The following is a 22,988-nucleotide window of genomic DNA, read 5'->3' as shown; positions in this document are numbered from 1 at the left end:
CCCACACATCAGTTTCCGATCTTCCCCCACCACACATAAATTAAACCCCCCACCCCCACCATAGATCTCCCACTAGGGCCTGCTCCTGGCACTGTGCCAACCTGGCAATGCCAATCTCTGCCAAGGGGCAGCACCTTGGACATGTCTCTCTCCCCCCAGGGGCTCTACTTACATCTGTGCCCCCGGAGGGATCCTGTTGATTAATTCTTGAGGACTGGCCACATGATATCGTGCTGGACAGACCTGTGAAGTAAGCAACCTCATGCCACCCCAGATAATTCTTTGGTTCCAGAAGACATGGTTTTGTTACAACTTTGGATATGCGTTGTCGAGTGAGAGGGAGAAACCCTGTGGAAATCCCTCCCCCTTTGGCAAAATGATAATATTACTGAATTATTTATAAGTTATGAATTGATTGGAACTGCTTTCTGAGAAAGGGTGTTGATATGTTGAGTCTGACTATGGAGGAATTATTTGCGAAATATTTGTAAGACTAATTGCCACAGGGATCATCGCTAGGGCCTCTTTACAATTTATATAAATGACTTAGAAAAAGGGCCTGAAGGTATGATTGCTAAATTTGCTGTCGACATAATGATAGGTAGGAAGGTAAACTGGGAAGAGGATGTAAGGAGGTTGTTAAGGGACTGAGGTGGACAAAGATCTAGAAAATGGAATATAATGTGGGCGAATGTGAAATTGTTCATTTTAGCAAGAGGAATAAAATTGAAGCTTATTATCTAAATGGTGAGAGTTTGCACAGCTCTGAGGTGCATAAAGGTCTGGGTATCCCAGTACATGAATCCCAAAAGGCTGGGATACAGATACAGTGAATAATTAGGAAAGCTAATAGAATGTTTTTGTTTTTTGTGAGGGGAATTGATCACAAAAGTAGAGAGGTTACGTGCCAGTTGTACAGGGATTGGTGAGACCACATCTGTAGTATTGTGTACAGTACTGCTTTCTTTATTTAAGAAAAGTTGTAAATGCTTCAGAAACACTTCGGAGAAGGTCCACTAGACTAATACCAGCAATGGGTAGGCTGTCTTATAAGAAAAGGGTGGAGAGGTTAGATTTGTAACCACTAGTGTTTAGAAGAGGAAGAGGTGGCTTGATCAACACTTTTAAGATCCTGTGGGGTACTGACAGTTTGGATGTGGAGAGGATGTTTCCTCTTGTGGGAGAATCTAGAACCAGCGTCATGTTTAAAAATAAAGGGTCACTCATTAAGTCAGAGATGAGGAGAAATCTTTTCTCTCAGAGGGTCAAGAGTCTCTGGAACTCTCTGCCTCCAAAGACAAGGAAGCATTGTCTTTGAATATATTTAAGGCAGAGCTAGATAGATCTATGATCAACAAGGAGGTAAAAGGTTATTGGGGAAGGCAGAAATGTGTAGTTGAGGTTACAATCAGATCAGCCATGATCTTATTGATTGGCGAAGCAGGCTCGAGGGGCCAAATGGCTTACTCCAGCTCCTAATTCATATGTTTGTATGCAGTTTTAACTATGTATATACTATCTTATGTGTTTACATTTTCTTTTCTTAATAAATGTTTTAACTTAATATTTAAAATCTCCATATATGATCATTGCATTGGAATTCTTACTTCTGACTTCAGTACCCATACCTTGTCATAATAAAATACAAATTTCAATTTGTTGCAATAGTGTGATCAAGTTTCCCTTTGGGATTTGGTCAGCCTGGTAGTTACCACCTGCCATATAATAATGGTCACCCCAAGGATGTTGGTCGTGGGGGATTCAGTGATGTTAATGCCGTTGAATGTCAAGGGTAGATAGTTAAAGATTCCCTCTTCCTGGATATGATCATTTTATAGCTATTGTGTGGCGCAAATGTTACTCTCACTTATAAGCCCATGTCTGAATGCTGTCCAGATCTTGCTGCATATGGACATGGACTGCTTTGGTATCTGAGGAGTTGTGAATGGTACTGAACATTATGCAATCATTAGTGAATGTGCGCACTCTTAAATTGGACAGAAGATTTAGAGACTCCTATTGTGCACATAATTACTGAGAAACCATTACCGGCTAACACCATGAGGTGCACCACATAGAGCTCTGTTAGGATTCCTGTTGCTTGTTCAGGAAAGTCCACCCTATCCATCCAAGCAATGTCTTAATATTACACCTTTGTGTATCATTTCATGAACAAAGTAAATATGAAACAGATCCAAGTTAATCAAAATTTGGATGAAAGAAGAAAGTACAAAACAGTAACACTCAAAATCATTAAAACAGAATAACTTATACATAATTTCACATTATCCAGAAAAGATTTCCATAATAAGTGCTTAACGTTATTTAAGCATAACATTCCAAAAGGAATGCAATAGGTGCCATGAAAATATTTCTTGGCAGATCCTGAACAAACACTGAAAACTTACTGTATAATAGTGCTAAAGAATTTGTTACAATATTTAGGAAATTGTATGCACACATTGTGTAACTTCAGCTGCAGTGTATCACTCTTTTCTAATGGCACAGTGTAATGTGCAAGCAATTTGCTTGGCTTGAGGCAATCATTATTTATAATTATGCACTGAAGTACAAGCTTCATTAGCAAACTCCTCCCCATGAGAGATGGTCCCATGCAAGGTTTGAGCGAGGCTAATGTGATAGCTTAGTGCCTTCGTGGACAATAGACCTGTGGAGATTGTGAAAAATCTGGTTTTAAGTAAATAACACATCCACAACAGAGTTGAAGAACGAATGACACACCTCTCGGTGTAATCCTTCCTAGCTCTGTCAGGATGAATCTTTGGCCTTTGACATAGTTGAAGCACTTGTAGGTCACTGAAATGGTCAAATTCCACACCACTATTGCATGTTGCTGAATTCTTATAAGTTAATAACTTAATTAGCAAAATCCCCCACAAAAGGATAGTTAAGCACAAAGCTGTAAGGATTCAGGGTAAATCTTGGCTGAGGGCTTGAATTTGGCTGCAGGGTATAAAAACAACAGGGACTCATTAGAGAAACTATGTTTGGCGAGGAGTGAAGCTGAGAGTGAAATGTTTCAGGAGTGTGTCTTGGACAACTCTTTCCAATTCACATCAATGAATTTGACTCAGAAAACCAAAGCAAACTGATCATTTTTGTTTAAAAATCATACCAAATTTGGAGAGGAGGAGGCAACTCAGAAGTGCATTGCACAAAATCTATAAATGAGCAGGATGAACAATGGCAGATAACATTTGATGCAGACAAATTTATGGCATGTCACACAGGAAGGCAAAATATATGAAAAATGTCATTTGTGAATGTTGTTGAAATAACCCAAGGTGAAGTTAAAAGAGACACAGGCAGCTCAAGCACAATCTGTCCAATCAATACAAGCCAGAAATCAACAACACCAACAGAATAGTGAACGATATAAGCCAAAACTATAGGACACAAGTTGGTCATGATGAAACTTTATTTGTGCATTGGAGGTTTTGCAGAGAAGAGCGACAAAGTTGATCTTAGTTATGTGGAAATATTGGAGGCAATTTAGGTCTTTGAGCTGGAAAGGAGATGTCTGAGAGATGATCTGACAGAGGTATGTAAGATTGTAAATAAGGCGTAAAAGCAGAATGTTATTTTAAATGAATTCGCAAGAGTCGAACACATATAAAGATAAATTCAGAATTGATGTTAGGAAAGTTTTCTTCACATAAAAGGTGATTGATACCTGGATAGGACAGTGGAGGCCACTATCCTGAACTTATATAAAAACCATTTGGATTCTGCAGTGGTCGCAATGACTTGTCATTTGAATGGATGGGCTGAAAGAAAATCCTCATTACTGATTATCTAGTGATCTTAAATATATCATATACAGTGTACACACAGTTGGAGACTTGTGCTGAGATACTTCTGGTGAATGTTAGTACTGTGAATCTTCTTACATTTTCACACTGTTTCCACACTGTTTCCGCCAACCTCTCACTAGGGTACACACATAGAAATTGCAGGTGCTGGATATTTTCATTTAACTTTATTGTCCCACTCCTCTCAGAAAGTTCTACTAATGTTTAGTATGATATACAAAACAGTGGCCAAAGGGTATCTGCAAAAATGTTCAAACCCCCTGTGATGGCACAAACAAGACTGGAACTCAACATATGATAGATTATACACATAACACTGATGATTGCACAATGGTTAGCAATTGAACTTCATTAATTGGCATAGACTGCTAGGTGCCTCACACCCTGAAAGAATATGTTGAACTTGGACAAGACACAGCACAGATTCACCAGAATTATGCACAGGTTAAATTATGAGGCTAGATTGCATTGTCTAGTCTTCTGATCCCCAAAGCATATAAGATGGGCAAGATTCTCTGGCCTCCCTATGGTCCGACGTTGGCTGGTGACGGGATCTTCTGGTCCCGCCATGTCAATGGAATTTCCCATTGAATCCACCCCAGCCACCAGGAAACCCACTGTCGGGGAGCGTTGTCAGTGAGACGGGAAAATCCCACCGGAATGAACAGCCGGAAGATTTCACCAGACAAACGAGTAAATTGAAATAAAAGCAGAAAATGCTGGAAAAATTCAGCAGATCTGGCAGGATCTGTGGAGAGAGAAACAGAGTTATCATTTTGAGTCCATATATCACTTCTTTGAAACTGACAGACTAGCTCAGTTTTGGCAGCACGTCCTATTTTTATTTCAGATTTCCAGCATTCACAGTATTTTGCTTTTATAATGGGTAAATTGAGGTGTTTAAGGTGATTGAAAGGGTTTCAGAGGTTAATAGCCCCTAATTAAAATGTGTTACTTTGCATAAAATGTTAGATGTCTACACATGTAGAAAGTGAGAAAGTATTTCCTTTGATGGGGGAGTCCCGTTCAAGGAAACATAACATTAAAATTGGAGCTCGGTTGTTCAGGGGTGATGTCAGAAAGCACAAAGGATAGTAAAATCTGACACCTTCTCGCCCTAAATGGTGAATTGAAAAATTTAAAATCTAGACGGATTGATTTTTGGTAGGCTAGGCTATACTGAAGCAAAGTGAGTTGAGCATAGATCAGGCGGGAACAGGCTTAAGGGGCAAAATGGTCTCCTCTTGTTCCTGTGCTCCTGTATCAGCAGCAGGTTTAGAAAAAAAACATTCCTGTTGAATGCAAAACAAAAATAAACACCGCCTCCATTAATGAAATGAAATGAATGAAAATCGCTTATTGTCACAAGTGGGCTTCAAATGAAGTTACTGTGAAAAGCATCTAGTCGACACATTCCGGCGCCTGTTCGGCGCCAGAATGAAGTTAGCATTAGCATGAAGTTATGGTTTTATGGTCCGATGAAGTAAGTGCAATTTAAGTATCTTGCTGTATCATTTTTCCATTGATTAATTATTTTACTTCACAATTATACTGAGTGTTTAATTTGCAATTATTTGTAGATATTCATTAATCTATTGAATGACAATGGCTACAATTAAATTCTTTTGAAACGGTCATGGAACTTTGATCCTCAACGTTTGCTCCGTAGGCTGCAACTATACAACAGAAATATTCGAGTTATTTGACCAATCTAAATATAAAACGTCTTAAAAGAAAGAGGAATCCCTGTATCAACTCCATGAATATCACGATGCCTTAAGGCATATGCACTTACATCTCTGGGGCATATCAGCAAGTCCTGCCCACAGTACTGGATCTGAATACTAATTTAAAACCTTGATCATATTGTGATGAAAAATATGTTTGGTTGAAAGCCTTAAATGCTGATCAATATAGGAGGTAGATTAATTCTGTAAAAATAAGTCTCTGATGTCAGACATAGCAATATCAATATTCCCCTAATTTGTTAATTTAAGATTATTTTTAGGTAACAGGACCTCCATTAACAATACTCAAAATTTAAATTGTGGGACAAAGGCTTGCATAAGTAGTTACCTCAGTGAACTGTCTCCAACATAAATTAACTTCACAACCCAGAAAATATTAAATTAAATTTATCTTAATTGATATTAGTTAATTGTATTTGTCTTCATTCTCAAGTTTGGGATGTTACTGTGCCAAATGGGTATAATCAAAATGTGGGTTTCTTCATCAGTGCCCAGAATGCAGCGACGAGATCCTTCCATGGTGAAGGTTCATAAAAATTCATAAAGATATAAATAAAATGTCAATAATGTTCATCAATAAATAATGCAATTATACTGTTCCAATTAAATTCAGGAATGCTAAATCGCAATTGAAAAATGTCAATATCATCCATAATTGTAAAGCTCAACTAACGTCGATAACGTTGTCCTTTCACTGTTTAATCTGCATGATCACAAAGCAGCTCACAAAAAGCTAGCTGGATCTTGATAACTTAATGCATATCATTTCATATTAATCTACACAACAGTAAGCTGCATCTGCTCGTGGGCCTGTATCACAGCTCATTAAACAGGCCCTAAGTTGAATGACCTATTTAAATTGGACAATGCAAATCGGAGTGTATTCTCATTTAAATGCATATCTAATGTAGAATTATCTACACAAAGGGGGGAGTTTTGACTTAGTGCAATAATACAAATGGATGACAAAAAAATCATCCCAGCCCATTTTATTATATCTCTCCAGATTTATAATACTTCAATTTTGGGAGAAATGTAAAATGGGTTGCAGACTCGTTCTCATTCCAAGTCAAATTAACCGCAATGTTTTCTTGGACTGCAGTGGCCTTTTTTAGGATATGCAAGTGCCCCGTTTGTTAAGAAACATCATTGTTTTCTCAGAAGGTCTGTGAAATACAGTAATAGTTAAGACAGGCACTAATAGGCAGCTTTTACTTGATTGAAATGTATTTTCTGTTACTAAAATAGCAACTTTTTATAAATATAAGCATTTTAAAATATTACAAATATCCAATTATGTTTTTAAAAAAAGTTAAAGCATACTCCTTAGCTTACAATTATTAGACGCCATACTGACTGACACAAAGCAGTGACTGAATCCCGGCAGATGGCATTATGATCTTTCCAGACAGATGGTGTTTTGAGTGTTGATTTTCTTCAGGATTCTTGGTAAATCAATCCATTCATCCCTGTCTTATTGTTAACCCTGTGTAGTAGCTGGCCCCCTTTGAGGGGTGTACATCGGGATGGTCATGTGATCCCATCACCCAATGGGAATAGAGTGTGGGGAACATGGAAAATCTTGGCATCATCAAACTCAAACAATTTGCTAAGTGGAGTGGGCCGCACCCATTGTGCAAGACAATCTGAATTTGTGGAGATTATAAATTAACGGTGAATGAAGCGGCAAAGTTGGACAGGTACTCCATACCCAAAATAGTGGGCCTGTATGTAAAGTTGGCTGGGGGCCTGACATATACTAAGTTGAACTAGAGCCATGCCTACTTTTGTGAGGGCCACGAAGAATCCAGCATGAGTGTCCAAGGAAGACCCTGGCGAAGGAGGGCTTCGGACTCGTTTTGCCTCAGGCCGGACACCATTTGCACGAGGCGCTGGATCGGGCGGCATGTAATGAGACGGAGAACAACGCTTCTGTAATGAACGGCGTAACGGTTGTACATCCACGACCCGTGGGCCCGAGGATTCCCCCTCTGAGGCGTCCTGTGTCTCCATCTCGGAGTCTGAGTCCGCTGCCTCCATCATCTCAGCGTCTCTATCTCCACGCGGTTCTGCGCAGGCTTTGAGTGCAGCACCAGAGGAAGATTGTGAGGAATACTTTCCACTGTGTCTGGTTTCTGTGGCTGTAGAAATGAGCTCCGAGGGCAGGGAATCTTTGGAAGGGATGGTCTTCTGGATCGAATGCGCTCGCGATGGTCTTCTGGACCGAATGTGGTCTACGTGCTTGCACCGGAGACAACCCTGGGCCTGCACCTGGTAAAAGATAGGGCCCGTTTGGCGAACGATTATGCCAGGTACCCACTGAGCACCACCAGCAAAATTCCGAACGAACACCGGTCACCAACTGCCAAATCGGCCAATGCCGAGAAAAACCATATCCCTGCCGTTCTTGTGTACGGCGTACTTTTGCGCCAATGTCCGGAAAATCCATGCTGTGGCGGGTGCGAAGTCTCCGGCCCATTAGGAGTTCTGCGGGAGCTACCCCAGTCACCGCATGTGGGGTGGTCCTATATGAAAACAAAAAACGAGCCAGTCTCGTGTCTATCGACCCGGAAGACTACTTCCTTAGGTCTCGTTTGAACGACTGCACTTCGCGCTCTGCCAACCCATTTGAAGCCAGGTGGTAAGGGGCAGTGCGGATGTGGCATATGCCGTTCATCTTCATGAACCTCGCAAACTCCTCACTTGTGAAAGGAGTGCCGTTGTTCGTGACCAGCACCTCGGGGAGGCCATGCGTACTGAAAGACAAACGCATCTTCTAGATTGTTGCGCAGGACTTTGTGCCTACCATCTTATGCACCACTAACCATTTAGACTGGGCATCGATTAATAGCAGGAACATGGATCCTTGAAAAGGACCAGTGAAATCCGCATGCAAGCGCGCCCAAGGCCGGTCTGGCCATTCCCAGTGATGTAGGGGCGCGGCCGGCGGAAGCCTCTGATGTTCCTGGCAAATGGGGCAGTTTTGGGCCACCTTCTCAATGTCGGTGTCGAGGCCTGGCCACCAGATATAACTCCGGGCCAACATTTTCATTTTGGTCACACCTGGATGCCCATTGTTCAAGTCTCTCAGTATCAGCTCCTGTCCTTTTTCCGGGACAATCACACGCGTCCCCCACAAAAGGATGCCGTCTTCCACGCTAAATTCTGACAGCTTGGAGGAAAATGCCCGCAACTCGCCTGGGAGCTGTCTATGCTGCCCACCATACAGGACTATGTGCCGAACCTTTGACAGGACTGGTTCCATCTCGGTCCACTCACGGATCTGTGATGCCGTGACAGGCAAGGTGTCCATACAATTTAGGGTTGCAACCACCTCACCGGTCGTGGGGGTCAACATGGGGCCGGTTGATAAAGGCAATCGGCTCAGTGCGTCGGCATTCCCTATCTGGGTTCATGGTTTGTGCTCTAGAGAATACTCGTAGGCAGCGAGCAACAAAGACCAGCGCTGGATCCGTGCGGAAGGAATGGGCGGTATTTGCTTATCCTCTCGGAAAAGTCCCAGCAGAGACTTATAATCAGTCACGATAGTGAAGTAGTGGCCATTCACATACTGGTGGAAGCATTTCACTGCAATGACCACCTTCTTCTCGATCTGCACGTATTTCCTTTCCGCTGCAGTCAATGTGCGGGAAGCGAAAGCTATCGGCCGCTCGGCCCCGTTCTCCATCTTGTGGGACAGGGCGGCCCCAATACCATACAGTATGAGCAAAGGCTTTCCAGGAACATAGTGGGTTAGTAACCCAGACGACGACAATTGTTGTTTTACCCGCCGGAAAGCGGTTTCTTGTGGCTGACCCCAAACCCAGGTGTGATTCTTCTTTAGCAGAAGGTGCAACGGGGCCAGTGTAGTTGCCCGATTGGGGAGTAACTTCCCGTAATAATTTACGAGGCCGAGAAAAGAACAAAGATGCGAAGTGTCAGTCGGGGCGGGGGCCTGTTGAATTGCGCGCACCTTCTCTGCGACGGGGTGCAAACCTTCGCGGTCCACCCGATAACACAGGTAGACTACTTCCTTCGCCTGAAAGACTCCGGCCTCTGAAAAGCATCTAAGGACAGCCTCCAAATTTTCCAAATGTTCCTGCTCCGACGTCCCTGTAATCAAAACGTCGTATACGTAGACATCGACACGCAGTAAACTTCTCAAAATGCCCTCCATGACGCGTTGAAAAATAACGCAGTCAGAAGATACCCCAAAGGGCAACCATGTATATTCGTACAGGTCCCGGTGTGTATTAATAGTTACATATGGCTGGGAGCCAGGGTCCAGCTCCAACTGTAGGTCGGTGTGACTCATATCGAATTTCGTAAACGAGAGTCCGTCTGCAAGCTTCACTTAGAGATCCTTCAGGCGAGGCATTAGATATCGGTCGAGCCGGGAAAGCCGTATTCACTGTAAGTTTATAGTCGCTGCACAAGCGAACTGTGGCATCTGGCTTCATTAAAGATACAATTGGTGCTGTCCAGTCAGCGAAATGGACGGGCCAAAGTCCCAAAGTCTCCAAACGAGTGAGCTCCCCTTCTACCTTCTCGAGCAAGGCGTAAGGCACCGGGCGCGCCCGGAAATAGCGCAGCGCGGCTCCTAGTTTGATTTGGATACGGGCTATGGCCCCTTTTATTTTCCCCAAACCGGGCTGGAATGCATCTTGGTACCTCAGTCAACCCTCCAGAAACTGTTTGGAGGATGTGCTGCCACTGCAGCAGCCAATGGCGCAACCAGTCCCGACCCAACAGGTTGGGCCCGTGTCCGCGCACCACGATAAGTGGGAAACGCCCCTCCTGGCGTCCATAAACAACAGGGGTCATTGTAGTTCCTGGAAGTTCCAATGGTTCCCCCATATAGGTGGCCAACCTGGCTAGTGTCAGTTAATGTAAGGGTCTGTATACCCTGCTTGATGCAGTCGAATGTCTTCTGGGCGCTCACGGAGACCGCTGTGTCAGTGTCCAACTCCATCTCAAGCGGGTGACCATTGACCTGTACTGTCACTTTAATGTGGGCCACACGGGGAGCTGCCACACAATGCAGCTGCAGGCAGTCATCCTCCGTCTCCACGTCCTCGGGAGTAGTCGCCGCAGGTTCATCCAAATGAAAGGTACGGCTTCTCGGCTGGCCCCAGTTTCTGATGGAACAACTGCGCCTCTGGCACCCCCAGGACCGGTGTCTGCGACGGGGTTGGCGCCCACATGTCTGACACGGACATGGCTCCTCAGCCATTGGTTCTGGAGAAGGCTCCCTTTGGGGAGGAATGTCCGACAGCCACTGGCATCGATCCGGACGTCGCCTCGCCCAAGGTACCACAGGGGTGCGGCGGGATGCTTTCGGACGGAAGGGGTTGCACCCCAAGGCATGCACCTCCATTCCCTGTAGCTCCTGCACTCCTCGTTCTGCGCTCTCTCGGGACAATACTATTCGAATGGCCAGCTGAAAAGTCAATGTTGGTTCAGCGAACAACTTTCTCTGGGTGGCCGCATTGTTAATACCGCAAACCAAAAGGTCGCGTAACATTTCTGACAAGGTCTCACCATAGTCACAGTACTCTGCAATCCTGCGTAGCCTGGATAGAAAATCGGCAAGCGATTCTCCTGGGGTCCTCTCAGCGGTATTAAACCAGTAACGCTGAACTATCGTGGACGGGGTTGAGTTAACATGCTGCCCCACTAAGTTTACAAGTTCATCAAACGTTTTGGTGTCCGGCGCAGCTGGGTACGTAAGGCTCCTAATCACCCCAAACGTATGCGGGCCGAAGTTTCATCAGCTTTTACAACTTCCAGCAGACTATGGACAGCTTATTGCAAGATTTTCCCAAATTGTTGTTTACTTGGATAATACCCTGATTACAGGGTTCACCAAGGAGGAACATCTGGTAAAGCTGGATGAAGTTTTAAGAGGTTGCAGGAAGCAGGAGTGCGCCTGAACAGAGAAAAGTGCACTGTTCAGGAGAATGAGGTGGCTTATCTTGCATATAGGTTGGATGCTCAAGGGCTGTACTCAATGGAAGATAAAGTGAGCTATTAAAGAAGCTCCAATGGGAGGCACGGTGGCCGGGTATGATCCCGACCCTGGGTCACTGTATGTGTGGATTTTGCACATTATCCCCATGTGTGCGTGGGTCTCACCTCAACAACCCAAAGATGTGCAATGTAGGTGGATTGGCCATGCTAAACTGCCCCTTAATTGGGAAAAAAAAGAATTGAGCACTTTAAAGATTTAAAAAATCTATTGAAGAAGCACCAAACTCTAAGAACATCTCAAAGCTCAGGGGCGGGATTCTCCAACCCCCCCGCCGTCCTCCAAATTCCTCGGAGAACGGCGGGGACCGGCGCGACTCAATGGCCCCCGGGGCCGCTCGAATTCTCCAGCCCGCGAAGTCCCGCTCGTGTTTTGCCAGTCCCGCCGGCGTAAACTGGAGTAAGTCCCTTACTGGCGGGACCTGGCGGCGCGGGCGTTCTTGGGGGGGCGCAGGGAGGATCTGGCCCCAGGAGGTGCCTCCACGGTGGCCTGGCCCGCGATCGGGGCCCACCGATCCGTGGGCGGGCCTGTGCCGTGGGGGCACTCTGTCCTTCCGCACCGGAGGCTGTATCAGTCCGCCATTCCTAGTGCGGAATCAAAGCCGTCTGCGCATGCGATGACGCCAGCACATGCTGGTGCTCCTGCGCATGCGCCAACTCGCGCCCCGCCGGTTGGCGTGGCACCTTTCCCGCCAGCTGGCGGGGTGCAAACCACTCAGGGGCGGGCCTAGCCCCTGAAGGTGCGGAGGATTCCACACCTTTGGGGCGGTCTGACGCCGGAGTGGTTCACGCCATGCAATTCCGCCGGAGTTCCCCACCCCACCGATTACGGAAGAATCCCGCTCCTGGTCTTTCCTGGGAATGGTTAACTACTATGGACAGTACCTTCCTCACCTATCAATGTTGTTGGCTCCGTTAGATGTTTTGTTGAAGAAATGCCAAAAATGCTACTGGAAGAATCCACAAATATAGACGTTCAATTAAGAGAAGCAAGTGCTTCAAACTTCAAGTTTATTGGTACATTTTGGTTCAAAGAAAAGAATAATGCTTACTTGTGATACGTCATCGCATGGAGTTGGGTCAGTATTATCCCATGTAATGGAAGACGGATTATGCATCAAGAACTTTATCTGAAGCAGAACGGAGATATTCATAGATAGGAAGGCTTGGCTATCATTTATGGCTGTACGAAATTTCACCAATTTGCATATGACTGCCACTTCACCATTATTACAGATCATCAGCTGCTTTTTGGATTTTCCAAAGTAGACAAGATGGTACCCCCCAATAGCTTTGGCCCAAATTCAGCGGTGGGGGGTTGTTCCTAGCGGCACATGGGTATACTTCCGAGCATCGACCATTGTGCCTTAAGTTGCTTCCCATTACCTGAAAGCACACTAGTCACCGCTACCCGCCCCCTCCCGCGCCCTCAGTACCAGAGATTGTGATGGCCGTCAACTTTATGGATTCCTTGCTGGTCACAGTGCAGCAAGTCAAATGCTGGGCTAACAGGGACTTTTTTATTGCCAAGGATCAAGTACATGATGGTTAATAAAACGTGAAAGCTTCTTAAGAGCCGTATCAGCTCAGAAAGGATGAGCTTAGTCGTGGGGATGGTGACATCATTTGGTGATCTAGAGTGGTTGTTCCAAACCCAGGAAGACAGTTGTTGCTAGGAGAGTTACATTGTGCTCATCCGGTAATATCAAAGATGGGCTTGTTAGCGAGGAGCTATGTCTGGTAGCCTGGGATTGGTACAGACGTAGAATGGATGGTAAAACAGTATGGCCAGTACCATCCACAACAGAAATTACCTGCCACTGCTCCCTTACATCCTTGGGAATGGCTAGGTCAGCCATGGGTGAGAGTCCACCTCCATTATGTTGGCTCATTTATGACACAATGGTCCTGCTGCTGATGGATGGCTATTCAAAATGAGGTCTACAACATTGCATGCTACACTTGAGAAGTTGCATCAATGTTCTGCAACCCATAGTGTGTCAGAGGTGCTAGTGTTAGAAAATGACACAGCATTCACTAGTGTCGAGCTCCAAAGCTTCATGGCCTTCAATAGCATTAAATACATCTGCATGGCACCATACCACCCCTCATCAAATGGGCTGAGACTGAAGTGGCAAGTTTCTCCTGGCTTAAAGAACCATCCTGCATACTACGACAGGAATAGCTCCAGCCAAGTCGCTTAAGGACCAGATTAAGCTTCGCGATTCCAAATTTGGCTGGGAGGATGGAGACATGGCAAAGTTATCAAAAGAGGAACAATGATTCTTTGAAAATAGAGAGGGCATTTGAGATAGATGACCCAGTGCTCATGAAAAATTTTGCAAGTATTCTAAATTGGGTTCCTGGAGTTGTAGTGGTCAGAATGGGGCCACTCTCGTACAACATGTACAAGGCAGGCTAGTGGAGAAGCACATGGACTATTTGAGAAGGCGGGAGCCATCCCGCGAGCTAGTGCTGCTGACTAATCTATTTGCGTCCAAAGGTACTGTGATGGTTTGCTCAAGAGATGAAGTGGCTGATGTGCCAGTGACCAGCCAAAGTGCTGCTCCCATTGAAACTGAAGAAAGTGAGACACAGATTCCAGGAGAGACTGAGCGACATAATTGCAGTAGAATCCACCTCGACTGTCGAGCTGCAGCCAGTTGAGCTACGTCGCTTCCAGAGGAAGAGAAAGCCCCCTGCCAGACTGAATTTTTCTGAACTGTGTTCAGTAAGTGTTTCTCAGCACTGCTATTTTGTCCATGGTTAAACTATTTCATGTATTGTGTAAGGTACTCAAAGGGGGAGGGTTGTAGTAGCTGGCCACTTTAAGGGGCGTACATGGGGTGGGGGGGGGGGGGGGCGTGTGACCTCATCACCCAATGGAAATAAAGTGCGGGGCTCTTGGTGCAGAGCACGGACTTTTGCAGCCAGAGTAGATCTTAGAGCTAAGCATGATAACATTGTGAAAGACTCTGAATAACTACCATTGTAAATAAACCATTATAATTCATTACAGATACTGACTGGTGATCACCAATCCTTCCTTTACAACACCCTGTGATTCATATTTATTTTACAGCAAAAGGTACTATAAGTATTGAACATGAAGGCAGATTTCCTTTTTCTCCTGTATTTCTAAGCTAAAGCAAGATTAGAAGGGAGTTTTCTGGTGTTTTTATTCCCCCTGCAGGAGAACTTGGTTTCTGCACATGTATTTATTAATGTACAAAAGATAAATCATGTGACTGCAAGGCAATGTCATTCATTTTTTAAAAAAGTAAATAGGGAATCAAAAATCCCTTGCGGTAGCATTAGCATTATTCATATTCTTACAGCAATGTTCCTTAAACTGATTAAAAACTAATAATTAAATGTAAAAGGTGCACATAAAAGCTTTTATTTGTTCGTAAAGGAACATAAAACAGCTACAATAGCATGGAGAGTAATTTCAGAGAGGAGTGTTGGGCCCGTATGTAGCTTATCTCTGCTCTTGTGGTGGAGTATTATAATAACCCTCACGAGACCCACGGGAACACATCGATCAATCTCCTGTGGAACTTGTAGAATACGTTCTCCCCTGCTAGTGGGTGGAGACTGGGGCTCGTAAATTCACCCTTCAAAAGTTGGCCCAGACTGTAACCAGCACTGGTAGTCTGGTAGTCCTCACTGGAATCTTCAAGTTCTAAGCTGAGTGGCAGCCTTTACTTTATGTTAACCTAATTAAATATTGTTTAATTTACCTTCTCGGCCCTTCTGAGCTTTTAGACTGGTGACGAGGGAAAAAAAAACATGAGCTGTGACTTTGGATGTTCTGACCGCACCGGAATACCCCAGCAGAGCGAGGTTAGTAGGATTTTGAAAATGCCACTTTTCAAGAGGTTCGAGGCTTTGACGCAGGTATAAAGACTGGACCTAGTAGACCCAACGAATGCGATATTTTTTCCAAGTAAATGGTATTGGTGATGAGCAACAGAAGGTAACACACCTGACTGCCTGCAGGACCCCAACATTCAGGGTAATCAAGAGCCTCACCTACCCATTGGCTCCTGGCTTGAGATCCTTCAGCGAGCTTGTGCAACTTGTCGCATATCATTACGACCCCAAGCCAACTTCAATAATGTGGAGGTACCGGTTCAATGTGGCCTGACGAACCCTTGAGGAAGAGGTGGTGGAATTTCTGTTGCGATTCGTAAGTTGGCATAACATTGTGAGTTTGGTCTGTCCCTCCCCGAGATGTTAGGAGATTGTTTGGTGTGAAATCAACAATATGGTGACCCAGAGAGAGCTATTAGAGGAGCTGTCCCGAGACTTGAATCTTCACTCTACTGCGAGAATACGGATAATGGGGTCCAGAAGCTCCAGGGTTCTGTGGATTACGGCATACACAGTGTTAGGCGAGCCTCATTACGAACAGCAGCACCTCTCAAAGACAGGGCTCATCTGACTCAACCACCACCAAAACAACATCGCGGTCAGACCCGATGGCCAAGGATCACAACGGTCCGACGGGACATCTCCCTGCACTTATGGGTGTATGAACCAGTCAAGGCTACCAGAATCAACAACAAATTTGTTGCCCAGGCCAGATGACACAGCCGCCCTGAGCCAGGGCCTTGCGCATTGCCCTGCCCGAAGAAGAAGACCTGATGCAGCTAAATTGCATCAACGCCCCTGAAATAGCTCCAATTAGGATAAAGCTTCAAGTCAACAGTAACCCCCTAGAAATGGAAATCGACACATGGGGCTACTGTTTCTATTATCGGACAATAATCTTTCAGTAGGTTCCGTATGACAATTCTGACCCTGGTCTTGAGGGATACCAAGGCCCTGCTGGCAACCTATACCGGGGAATTGTTGACCATCATCGGTACCAGGGTGACCCCAGTCACCCATGGTCAACAGTCAGTTAGGTTACCACTGGTAACGGTGGAAGTACCAGGACCCAGTCTTCTAGGTCGCGATTGGTTACAAAGACTCCGCCTGGACTAACAACAGATCTTCTGGATATGTAGTGGTGATCTGCATGAAAGAATCTGGAAGTTTTCCAGGAGTACCTGGGAAAGATAAAGGAAGCCAGAGCAAACATTTACGTTGACCCAGAGGTCCAGCCTAAATACTTCAGGGCCTGACCAATCTCATACAGTAGGCTTACAAAAGTAGACAATGAATTGAGAGGCGAGAGAGCTTGGGCATCATATGCCCAGTCCAGTTCGCGGAGTGGGCACCGCCAGTGGTCCCAGTGCTGAAACCAGACAGGTCCGCCTGCGTGGCGATTATAAGATGATAGTAAACAGGGCCTACCGTTTGGACTGGTGCCCCATGCTGCCCGTAGAAGATCTGTTTACAAAGATGGCCAGGGATCACTCGTTCACAAAGTTCAATATGAGCCAGGCCTAACTCCAGTTGGAGTTAGACATGGCATCATGGAAGCATGTCACCATCAACACTGACAGAGGATTGTACAAGTACACCCAGTTTCCCTTTGGGGTGTTGTCAGTAGCTGTCTACCTAGATGATGTGTTCATGACAGGAGCTACCGAGGCAACTTGAAAGCGGTTCTCTGACGGTTCTCTGATACGGGTTTCCACCTGAAGAGGGGCAAGTGTAACTTCCAGGCGAAAGAAGTCACGTACCTTGGGTACCCCATCGATAAGGACGGCTTGCACCCAGTGGAGGAAGAAGTCCAGGCTGTCATGGAGCCCCGAAACCTGAAAGCACGATGGAGATGAGGTCGATTTTGGGGCTCGTAAATTATGAACCTGGACCTGGCTACAGTGTTGGTACCCCTGCATGCGCTATTGAAGAATTACCAAATATGGTCATGGGCCGCACTGCAGGGGGAAGCATTTGCCAGAGCAAAATGGCAATTGTTGTCACGTAAACTGTTGACACACTATGATCCATCGAGACCATTTGTCCTCACATGTCACACATCCCTGTATGGCATTGGGAGATGTTGTCCCACTGGTGGCATGGAATATCCAATAGCGTTCAGGACCCTGGCTGATGCAGAATGCCGCTATGTGCAAATTAAGAAGGACTGACTGTGATATACGCAGTAAAGATATTTCGCCAGTATGTCTGTGAGCACCATTTCACGGTGATCATGGACCATAAGCCCTTACTTGGCCTAAAGAAGACAAGATGATTCCACCAATATCTTCTGCCAATCACTGTTTGTCAATGTACCATTTGTCAATGCATTCTGTTAATTATTCTTTTGTCTCCTATGTACGAACTGTGTACGTTCCCTCGGCCGCAGAAAAATACTTTTCACTGTACTTCGGTACATGTGACAATAAATCAAATCAAATCAAAATCAAATCAAATCGAGAAGGAGCCTATGCCAAGGTCCAAAGCTGTGTCAGCTTGCACAGTGGCAAAGAATGTGCTGTAAATGTAAGGAGCAGTATAATGTGGCTGCCACTGGTGCATCACAAGCAATGGAGGATGTGACTCCTGAAGACTGTCAGAGTGCCATACTCCTGTCAATGTTGGAGTTATACACAGAGCGGCACGGTAGCACAGTGGTTAGCACTGTTGCTTCGCAGCTCCAGGGTCCCAGGTTCGATTCCGGCTTGGGTCACTGTGCGGAGCCTGCACATCCTCCCCGTGTGTGCGTGGGTTTCCTCCGGGTGCTCCGGTTTCCTCCTGCAGTCCAAAGATGTGCAGGTTAGGTGCATTGGCCATGATAAATTGCCCGTAGTGTCCAAAATTGCCCTTAGCGTTGGGTGGGGTTACTGGGTTATGGGGATAGGGTGGAGGTGTTGACCTTGGGTAGGGTGCTCTTTCCAGGAGCCAGTGCAGACTCGATGGGCCGAATGGCCTCCTTCTGCACTGTAAATTCTATGAATTCTATGATTCACAGTGCCAGGGTCCCAAGTTCGAATCATGCTTGGGTCACTGTCTGTGCAGAGTCTGCACGTTCTCCCCGTGTCTGCCTGGATTTCCTCCCATGAGTCCCAAAGACGTGCTTGTTAGGTGAATTGGACATTCTGAATTTTCCCTCTGTGTGGGAAGTAACTTCATTGTAGTGTTATTGTCACAAGCCTATTTGTGACAATAATAAAGATTATTATTATTAAGATATTAATAGCCCCAATTTTAACCTGGTCAACAAGGAGTAGAACAAGGATCAAGCCCTACTCCCCTGAACTCAGTGGTGTCTGACCCAGGTAATGTTACCTCCTGGGCTGGATGTACTGATGCAATTAGATTTTGAGCAGATGTAAGTCTGACACACTTCCAAAATACAGGTCACAATTATAGAATCCATGGGAGGTATCAGTGGGTTTTAATTGTCCGAGATGTAGAGTTAAAGTCACTGCTAATCAGTTAATGGGGACAATTTTGAGTCTGAGTTAGCCGTCAATGAGAACAGCGATGCAGGCAGAAAATTTGGTGAGAATCTGAAGCTGCAATTCTCTCCGGTGGGATCGTGACTTCCAATGTTCCAGGCCCCTCACTGGCAGCCGAATGAGAAATCAGCTGTGGAAGGCCAGGAACCTCATTTTAATACATTATAAGATTATTAGTGAGCCCTCATTCTGAGATGTTCCCCCTCATTGAATATTCATATGTTGCCAGCATGATGTAACGTGGTACGATTTACAATAGGTGTATAAAAACAAAAACCTCACTTCTGAAGGGGATATTGGAGGTAAGTGCTCAAGTCGCCATTACCCTGCCAGTCGCAGAGGGGGCAGGGAAGAGGCCACAGGAGACCCAGATAAGTTCAACTCGGGGTCGGGGGAGGGGTTTCAGTCTCAGCATTTCGGGGCTGGGGCCGACCATAGGTCTTCGCGGCCTTTCATTTCTCTGAACCTCTAGGTTTAAAGGGGTCTGGCGGCTGGTTTGCAGGCAGTGCTCCCCGTGTACTCCTTGCTGGGCAACCGCTGAGGGGTTGCTCTTCCAGAATGGCAGCTGGAAAGTGGGAGGGAGGAGGTGAATCCATAGGGTCAGTACTATGGGCGACTGTGAGGTTCTTGGTTGGGGTCCCAAAAGAGGCCAGGCTACATGGGCAGAATGGAGGATAGAGAAAGGGTGTTTTCCAGCCTCATGAGGCCTGAAGACCCTCGTATAGGGTGGTGGGGGGGGGAGGATGACTACAGTGAGAATGAACCCCCACACTAAAAGAGAAAATGCTGCAAAATCTCAGCAAGTCTAGCACCATCTGTAGGGAGAGAAAAGAGCTAACGTTTTGAGTCCAGATGACCCCTTGTTGAGCCAGCTTCTGGCACTGGCACTTGTGGATTCCCAATAATGCCTGTACCATGCAGTTGAAGGCCTGCACCATAGACGTCATGAGCTGAATCATGGAGCGGACTTCCCCCGCCATGGAGTGCATGCCCTGTCTCAATGTTATTACTGCGGATGCCACTCTCGCAGTGTTGGCACCATATCCGTGGATACAAGGCAACTAGAATCCTCTAGTTCGCTTTAAGTTTGAGGAGGGATACTGTCACGCCTTCCTAATGCTCACGACTCTGCCTTTGCAGTTCCAGCAGCTCTTGGGTGGCCGGACTAAGGAGCACATCATCAGCAGTGCCCTGGGCCCCAGCATCCCTCTGAGTGTTGGATCCCTGGGTTCCCACCAGTTGTGGATCTTCAGCTAATTTGTGCTCACCAGTCACTGTCCCAGAAGCCTCCTAGTTAACCCCACTGAGGTGTGAGTATCTGCGCTGGTGGAGGGTGCGGGTCACAGCTATGTCGCCTTCTCAATGCTCCAAGATGTCTCCCTCGGAACTACTCTGGTCTATGGTCTCTAGGGGGTGCAAGGATGTTCTGGCTGGTCAAATGATTAACCTGCAAGGAAAGCAAGATGGCATTAGTGCATCATTGAGGAGACTGATAGGAGAAAGTTACCTCGCGTGGCGTTTTCACTATGAATGCATGTGTTGAGGGTTATCACTTTTGTATGGTGCCTGCACCTCGCCCTCTGTACAGGTGCGGTCCTACTCGAGAGCCAGCAGAGGGCTCTCTCCTCAAAGGGCATTAGGGTTCTCAGTTGAGGTATGACTCCAGCAGGTTGTGCCCATTTACTCAATTTGGCCTCAGGTTTGTCTTGCATTGAAATAGATGGGGAGAGTGTAGGTGGGAGTTCTGCCGTGTCAGGTGGTGATGAAAGCTGGCATGCTTGGGACGTGAGAAGCAGATTATCTACTGTGGGGACCATTGGGGGGGGGGCGGGGGGAGGGGAGACGTAGGAGGAAGGCGCTATGACAAGTGTTGGGAATCCGTGAGGTGGTTGGGTAAGAGATCACCATGGAGGTGTGATGGCTGTGTGTAGCGATGCAGCAGAAGACATTAGAACATAGAACATAGAACAGTACAGCACAGAACAGGCCCTTCGGCCCTCGATGTTGTGCCGAGCCATGATCACCCTACTTAAACCCACGTAACCCGTATACCCAACAATCCCCCCATTAACCTTACACTACGGGCAATTTAGCATGGCCAATCCACCTAACCCGCACATCTTTGGACTGTGGGAGGAAACCGGAGCACCCGGAGGAAACCCACGCTCACACGGGGAGGACGTGCAGACTCCACACAGACAGTGACCCAGCCGGGAATCGAACCTGGGACCCTGGAGCTGTGAAGCATTGATGCTAACCACCATGCTACCGTGAGGCCCCTGGCTTCCCCTGGCTGCACGAAGGTCATTCATCTTCTTCCGACACTGTTACCCCATCCTCTACGGAGCGAACTGGCACTCACTATTGCGGCCACTGTCTCCCAGGCAGGGGTGGTGACCCTACTTGGTGGATGTCTGCACGTTCGCGGATAGAGGATGTCACGCCTTTGTTCTACACCATCCAGGAGTTTGGTGAGGGCGCATTCCAAAAATCTTGGTGCTGTCTTCCTGTCAGCCATCCCCTGATTGGACTTGGGATAAATGCAAAGGAGTGCTGGGAGGCGTTTAAAAGGGGTGCCCTATTGATTACAGAGATTGTTTTTTCAGGGCGAGCAACTTAGAAGCAAGCTGCCATGGGCTTGGTGTAAGTCATGTGGGGAAAAATAATTTTTGTTAAAGAGGTTGAATATACACTGTATTCTCCCACTGTTGGATTGTCACCGGTTTTCTCACCGGAACCGACACTTTGAAAAATATGGTGAGAGCCTTACATCGCTACTCGGAAAACTAGTTGACTTATAAAAATCAAGTTCGCACTGCGTCAAATACACCTAAAAATGTTATTTTGGCTAGCACATTGGTGTATTTAAAATGTATAATGGATTGGGTTGAAATGTCAGCAGGCATCGTTTGTTGGTACTTCAGCTGAGGTTAGGTGATGATGTAGAATAGCGACAAAGTTTGTACTTAAAGAAGCAAACTGTAGCCTGCATACTTTAACTTAACAAATGAAACTGACATCGCTAGAATTGGTTGGCATTTGTAACCTTTCCGATGTCTCAAAAAGGGGCAAAGAGGATACAACAGAGCCGAAGAAAGTCCCTGATGGATCACTATCCATTTTGTGTACAGTCCTTGTATCTGATTGGATTATGTTGGGAAATGGAAATTCCCGGTCAAAACATAATTTAAACAACAAAATATAGGACTAGTGATGTCCTGTGTGCACTCTCTTGAAGTTTTAGAGTGCAGGAAACTAAGGGGAGAAAAATTGGATAAGGCCAGTAATTGGGCACAGTGATCATGATACATGGGGCGCGATTCTCTTGTCTGTTCATGGCAGCGAGATTCTCCAGTCCCGCTGCAGTGAATGGGAGATTTGGCTGAGTGCCAAATTCTCCGTCCCGGTTAGCACTGGCTCGCGGACTCACAATGGACAATCCCGGCCAATGATTTGTGGGGATTGCAGGCTCGCAAACCTCATGCTGCTTGCCCTTATAAATAGCAGTGACATGGAGCCCTGCCTACTGAGTGCCTGCACTCTTCAACCGGGGTTCCAAATTTGTGGAAAAAGTAGCAGCACTAAAGTTAGCCTACACTGCTTCAAGCCAGCCTGTGCTTCTTAAAGTTGAGGTGAATTTTGGTTGCAGCGGCTGTGTGCAATGGTTAAAAACGAGTTCAGCAGTGATTGTTGGAAATGGCATAATAGGCCAAAGAGTGCACCCCAAGCTTTTCTAAGGCATCACTGCAGACTTTGGTGCAAGGGGTGGAAAGGGGGAGAGATATCTTCTTCCCTCACTGGACCATGACTTCCCTTCAGACAGACATTGTAAAGGCAATGGGAACAGGTGGCCGTCACAGAAAATGTCAGTAATCAAGCAAGGGCCTAAATTCAGTGCCAGAGGTTTAGTGACCTCACACAAGTAGTCAATGATTGAATGCATCTTCATATTGTCGTATCACTAGCCTCACACACTGTCCCGTTCACTGTCACCCCTTCACCCGCCTAACAACAAACTG

At 46.1% G+C, this 22,988-nt stretch overlaps 1 long non-coding RNA gene across 3 annotated transcripts in view; it reads right to left on the bottom strand.

Annotated features, from left to right (window-relative positions):
• Positions 1-3,421: 3,421 nt before the first annotated feature.
• LOC119952142 overlaps positions 3,422-22,988 on the bottom strand; it is a 45,412-nt gene continuing 25,845 nt past the window's right edge. The window contains exons 2-3 of one of the 3 annotated variants that reach the window (XR_005457775.1): positions 12,661-12,738; positions 3,422-4,581 (exon numbers count right to left, since the gene is read on the bottom strand). This is a non-coding gene — a long non-coding RNA (uncharacterized LOC119952142). Of the gene's footprint in view, positions 4,582-6,916; positions 7,397-12,660; positions 12,739-22,988 lie in introns of those variants that run through there. The other 2 variants (XR_005457776.1, XR_005457774.1) reach the window with 2 other exon arrangements.

The sequence above is a fragment of the Scyliorhinus canicula genome, chromosome 17 (genome assembly GCF_902713615.1).
Source record: "Scyliorhinus canicula chromosome 17, sScyCan1.1, whole genome shotgun sequence".
Lineage (NCBI taxonomy): Eukaryota > Metazoa > Chordata > Chondrichthyes > Carcharhiniformes > Scyliorhinidae > Scyliorhinus > Scyliorhinus canicula.
This window is presented reverse-complemented; position numbering and strand designations above follow the sequence as displayed.